Source organism: Vicia villosa, linkage group LG5 (genome assembly GCF_029867415.1).
Source record: "Vicia villosa cultivar HV-30 ecotype Madison, WI linkage group LG5, Vvil1.0, whole genome shotgun sequence".
Classification (NCBI taxonomy): Eukaryota; Viridiplantae; Streptophyta; class Magnoliopsida; order Fabales; family Fabaceae; genus Vicia; species Vicia villosa.
In genome coordinates, this window is record NC_081184.1 from 139,097,862 (window position 1) to 139,104,844 (window position 6,983).

At 29.5% G+C, this 6,983-nt stretch overlaps 1 long non-coding RNA gene across 1 annotated transcript; it reads right to left on the reverse strand.

The window, feature by feature from the left end:
• Window positions 1-5,496: 5,496 nt before the first annotated feature.
• Window positions 5,497-6,650, reverse strand: LOC131607528 (uncharacterized). The gene is made up of 3 exons (XR_009285327.1): window positions 6,498-6,650; window positions 6,116-6,165; window positions 5,497-5,561 (listed from the first exon to the last, which is right to left on the reverse strand). It is a non-coding gene; the product is annotated as an uncharacterized LOC131607528 (long non-coding RNA).
• Between the last annotated feature and the right edge of the window lie 333 nt (window positions 6,651-6,983).

Consider the following 6,983-nt stretch of genomic DNA (forward strand, 5'->3'; position numbering starts at 1 on the left):
GATACTTTATTTGATAATAAATAAACATCACATGTTGAACAATTTGATGTTTTTAAAATTTAATGTAGGTAAACATTTTTCTCATAATAAAAAAAGTTTATGATTGAATGTATCTAATTCATTTTACTTCTATTTTTTTCCTATTCAATTCTATTGATATCTCTCAATCAAAATAATGTAATGAATGTAAAACTAATGTCTATTAAATTGATGTTTTGCAGTTCTACATTCATAAGATGATACCTAAACTTACATGTCGATCTAAGCAAGAGGTGGAGAGATATGAAAAGTATGGAGTTCGTCCAGGTAGGAAAGTGGATGAGAATGGAAATGAAATACCCAAGAGAGTCACTAAAAAAGAAAAAGGTTAGTATGAGAATCCTCAATTTTTTTGGGCTTTACGATCAGTTTTTTCAAATGGTTTCTATCTAGGAAAATCAATTATGAACATAAATAAATATAATTATTTTAAAAGATCATTAAAATCTGAGGGAATAAATTAATAGTTTTATTTCCTTGCTTATTTTCTCTTTCTAAGCTTAGTGTGGCTTCAAAAATACAACGGGAACCTCTCACATTATATCATACTCATATCGTATTCAAATTACGTTTTCTTGAGACTATACTAGAGTCGATAGGGACTCAATAAGACTCTATATCTATTAATACTTCACCGTGTGAAACTTTCAACTCTCATGTTAAGCTTTAGTTAAATAGCCTATATCATCAAACATGCTTATAAATAAAAAAATTTGCATAAGCTTTGGAACATGCCCCGCATTGTGAAGAAGAAATTCACGATCATTGAATAGTTTAAATCTGATCGTACATATATCATTAACCTTGCAAGCTTTATTGTCAACAAAGTTACCTAGTCTAACTTCCTTCAACTTCAAAGTCTCAAAATATTATTTTCTTGGACAAATGTGATAAGAGCAACCTGTGTCCATGACTTATCTCTCTTTAGTCTCCAACCTCGATACCATTAGTTCACCAGCACTATCATGACCATCCTCATCAGAGACAATTGCAATATGAACATAATCCTCGTTGCCCCTTCTCCAGGGACAATCCCTCAGTGACTGATTTGTGGACAAATAGAGAATTTTAACCTTAACTTATCAAACCTTTTTATTTAGATATCCCTCTATACCCACTTCCTCCTATGGAGACACTAAAAGTTTCACTACTATCGTCAATATTTAAAATTTTCACCTTTGAAAACTCTTTGGATTTCACAGTTGTCTAAATATTTTTCCAAAGTAATAATACTATCCTTATCATAAACAAGGGAATACTTAAAGTTCTCAAAGAATTAGGGTAATGAGCTCAACAAAAATAGAGTCGTGTTCTCATCTTCAGTCTTCATGTCAATATTCTCCAGATCATCAATGATCTTGTGAAATTTTATAAACTACTCAACTATGGAATTGTTCTTTAACATTCTCAATGAGTAAAATTGTTGTTTCAAACACAACTTTTGAGTCAAAAACTTAGTCATATACAATTATCTTGAGTTAAGATTTCTTGCAGCTTCACTTTTCAAAATCCAAAATTGTTATCTCTGTAAAACTTCTTAATTTGGCATTTAAAACCCAATTGTGTGTTATGCAATTTGACCTAAGAGATTTTTTGTATTTTTTCTGTTTGTGATCTATCACAATAAATATGGTATAAGATTTTTAGGTGGCTAGGTTGGAAGTTAGTCATGGAACCTAACAATGACTTGATATTAAATTGTGTTGTCGATTTTGCATTCGTCAAATGAGCTATTGGCACATCATATTTAAATCTCCTCTCTGAAATATTTTTGTGGAAATTTATGAAGCATTCTGGTTGACAAATTTGTTTTTGACTATATTCTTTCTAGTGTTTGTTTGCTTCTTTCCTTACATTGTTATTTTTTATCATTTCATTTCTAAAAATTATTGCTTCTCTTTTGGATTTTGTCATTTTTAATGGATTTAATTATCATTTATATTATGATATATCAATATAATTTTATTAATAAAAGCTAATGAATATCTTATAATTTACTTGAGATGTATATATCTATAAATATTAAATACTAGTACTTAGACCCGTGCGAGGCACGGGTTTATTTTCTAAGTAAAAAGATTATTTTAAAAACAGTTATAATTTATAAATTTTATTTATAGTAAAATTATTATTGTATAGATAAAATGTTATTGTTATTAATAATATACATAAAAAAATTTATTTGACTTAATATTTTTTGTAAATATAAAATAATTTGGTCATTTCTAATTTATTAATCAAAATACCAAAACGGAAAGGGGGACGCTCAGGGTTCTAAAAAGTTTGATTATTATTTTATTTTTTATTTATAAAAAAACAAAAGACCAAATCCAAAGTTATCATTATTTATTAATTTATAATTAAAATTTATTAATAAAATTAAATTAAATGAATAACAAATAAATAAAATAAAATAAAAACTATCCTATAAAAGGAAGAAGGAGCTCACCATTTCTTCAAAATTTTTTTTTCAATTTTTTTAACTAAATTTAAATTTTATTTAATAAAAACAACAAATAATTTAAAAAAAAATTGATTTTTTTTATTTCAAAATAATGAAAAACAAACTTAACCAAAAAAAGGAACAAAGAAACGTCCATAATAGAAAAGAATTATTTTGACTGACTATTATTTAATTAATAAATATCCACAACTAAATAAAAATTAAATTAAAATAAAACCAATATTTTAAAGTATAATTTTTCTCATATATAAATATTCATTTTGTATTGGCATTAATTATAAAAATATTTATTTTCCATTTATAAAAATTATGCTGTTTATAAAAATATTTTAGCACAGTCTTTAATTTTCTCATTAGAGACACTTGAATCCAAATTATAAAATCAGTAGCAGAGTATATATAATTCAAACCCCACTCAATGTTTCATTAGTTCTTTAGTTCATTTTGAAATCACACATGTTATATTGAAGCATTGAAGGTTACTTGTAGTGTTGTATCCTTAAAGTAATTTTCCCTTTGCTTAGCCACTGGGCTTTAGCACATACAATTCAGAATCAACAACAAAATGTGTAACATTAAATAGTGTAACGGGCTCACTAAAGGAAAAATGAACAAATAATCCCAGCATCCATTTCACCAAATAATGAAGTAACAACATTTGGTTCCTCTAAACAACAGCCATGTCATTTTCCAAATTGAATAATGATTTTTATTATCATAGTTTACAATAACTACTGAGCTAAAACACGTCATCCTTGCCTATGGAAAATGTGTAACTTCTAAATTAAAATCCCATTATCTTTATTACAATACAGTTCATACCATTTGTAGAAAACATATCTGAGTCTAACCAATTACTAAAATACATAAGCAAATATATAATTTAAAATGAAAAGACTATGTATTGCAAATAGAATATTTTAATTTTGAGAGTATGTATTTGCTAGAAATATGAGACAAAATTTCTTTACATTGCAATTGCTGCATAGCATAAGTTTAAGCATGTGAAAAGGCTAAATTATTTTTCATGCAAAAGCATCTATTGCAGCATTGAGTGTACTATAAAAGGGTGTTATACCGTTCAACAATGACCATGCATTTCCATTCTAAACAAAATAGAACATGAGTCAAAGAAGATAGGTGCTAATTCAATTGTCCTCCAACCACATTTTCTGCCAAACTGGATGGCCTTTTAGAAACGCCCATGCATAAAATGTATCATTTTTTGAAAATACTTGTTCTTGACAAAGATAATCAGATTGTGATAGATTCAAATAAAAAGACAAAATCACTTATACTACAACAGAGAAAAATAATTACAGGCAAAATTTCTAAATGTACATGCCAGGTAGACAACTTTTTAATCTCAAGAAAAAATATCAAATGCTAAGCCTGATTGAATGTCGAAATATCACCTTATACCTGGAAGATTCCCTACTAAAACTACCCCAACCAAAACAATAGACGTATTAAACTTGAGAGTCTTAAAACACAAGCTTACCGATCTTCACCGGAAGGAAAACATCCAAAGACTGCAATGACTGTACCATTTTGAAACTGTAGTAAACCCCAGTTGAAAAATCAGTTACTAACAGCTTACATAAATAAACAAACCATTCTTGAAACACATAAACAACTATCTAATCCAACAAACAGGACTGTTATAACTGAATTAGAACTACTTATATTCATGAAAAGTAACTTTTTACTATAGAGAGATTCGTTGTTACAGAAAATAAGAACTATAATTTTCATTCTGACAAGAGATGTCAACTTCAACTCTTCTATGCTCCATTAAAGGCTTTAAGAGTGAAAAGCAAGATTGTAAATTGGCTACATGAATTTCAAAAGCTACCGTATATTTCACCCTATGAAGATTTCTCGAATTGGCATCCAAATAGAGATAAAGCAGAGAAAAGACTTATTGGAGTTCTTCAGGAACTGCTTTTTATATTTATCGATCATTCAGCCGAAAGGAGAAACCTCGTATACCGAGAAAAGTCAGTTATAACATGGACATACAAACTCTAAATAATAGATATTGTTAATGTGATAAGGATGCAACCAATAAGCAAAATTCAAGATGAGATGCAATGTGCAAGCAAAATAAATATAAGATAGTTTGAGAAATGAATTAAACCTGGAAAGTATATTTTGGTATTGAATTTGGATATCATTGTAGATTTTATCCTAATATCTGTGCAGAAAGTTTTCATCTTCTGGAAAGCAATAGTAATAGTCATATGATCCATCAAACAACCTTCATTTCATTATTTTGTGTAATATGTTCATCTCTATTAGAACAGTGTCTTCTAGCCCTCTTCCTTTGCCGCCCGAGGATATATTGATTGTCAGGTAAACCGGAAAGTGTATTCAATTAGAAATTATCATAATCAACTCATATTCTTCATGAGACAAAGATGTATGTTGTTATAGAATCATTGACTCTATTAGTAGCCTTCATCGCCTGAATAAAAGAAAACAGAAAAACAAAGGCATGTGTCAGAACCAAATAATGCCTCGCACGAATATTTATCAGAAGAATGAAAGAAATTACTAAGAAAAATGAGGAAAATTTGTCACCAATATAACAGTTAAATCCTAACCTTCTTTTTTATTTGAATCGCATAAAAGTGAAAACAGAACATCAACAAACCATATAACAAACCTGTCATGAAATGAAAGCTTTAAGAATATAGTACGGAAGCTAATAAAATGAATCTGAACAACATGATTAGATACTGCAAGGGCAATGTCAATGAGGATTCCCTTAATTCAAAATTTCTTTGAACTATTTTTCAATCACGCGCTCCTTTGCATACCTCTCCTGTAAATGAAACGTGAACCACATATAACCAATACCATTAACAAAATATCTAATTAATATAACTACTACCAATTCAAAAAAAAAACTTCAAAATGTTTTAGTTTGAAATCCAAAGACATATCATCTAACACACAATTGGGTTTTAGAGTTTGCTTGAGAAAATTGGGTTTCAGCACCAACATAGATTGAAGTAACATTGGTTTACACGCTCGAATCCTGGTTCCATACTTCCTGAAAGAACAAAAATGAAAAATTCAAATACAAAATGGCAAGACAAAGGCATTTATAGCTTTGAGAATATACAGAATTGCATCTGTAGGATTGAGTTCGACAACTTATTGGCTTCGGTTAAGGCTTCATTAGAGAGGTGTTACGTAGAGCAATCCAAAGGGCATATAGGTATTTACCGAAACATCTTTTCTCTTATATAGTAGATTCATACATCCACCTAATAATGGTATTTAATAATGATCAAGCAGCAAAATAGAAGCAAGAACAGGATAAACAAATACCACATAAAACTGTAGGAAAACCCATAAGAAAAGGAGCATCCCTAAGTTTTGATTGGCCATAATCACAAACAAATGTATAATATGAATAATTTAAGTTGTAAGTGGCACAAAAATGAGCTCCACCACAGACATAAGATAAATAATTTAATCTAATTAATCATGTAATACACTCTAGATAAATTGAAAGTTATTGACCCCACTCGACAATTTGCAGCAAACAACTTTAGCACAAAATCATTTGCTAAAGGCCAGCATATGAAAACAAATGATCACCTGATAAAGGTCAGTATATGATATTTTTGGATGATTTGCCTTCACTTCCTCTGTGACATTAGAAAACAAATAAAACTTTTAGAAAGACAAGCAACCAATGCTATTCATACTAATTACAACAAACACTTAGTAGGAGAAATAAATGACTGGAACTGAAATTGATTCTATTTTTTTTATATCTAATGGAGTTGATTTAAACAAAATCAACCCTACATGTCATCATTATATTGTTAATTAATTTAATACACAAATAGAACTGAGAATAAGCCTATAGAAAAGCATAGGGAATTTCATGACTCAACTTATACACATCTACCAAAATTAAAGTGATCGTTAAATGGTAATTTTACGGGGAAATTAGCTACAGTGAATAACAACATACCACATAAATCAATAGCTTTCTTCAAACCATTGTTAGCGTCGAATCAATAGCTTTCTTGAAACCATTGTTAGCGTCGTGAGAATACTCTTCCTCGTTCCTGATATAAGTGTTAGGTCCACCGGTCTTCGAGGCAGCGTCGTAAGTTCTCTCATCGTGCCAGCTGAAACAAAATCAAAAAAATCTAAAACATGAAAATTCTATAATTAAATTGCAATGCACAATTGAAGTGTTGACCGTGTAATTACCAAAGGTTAGAAATTTGAAACGATGCGGGAATGATATGAATCCCGGTTCCATACTTCTTGAAAGAACAACTTCAAAAAAGTCAGATACCAAATGGCAGCAAAATGAATGGAAGAACATAGAGCGGATGGATTTGAGACATGGAAAAGGAGACGATCCAGGTCGAAATGAGTGAGGGACGGTTTGACAGGATTGAATAGAATCTGATTTCAATAATCTTCAGCGTTGAATGAAGATGTGTAG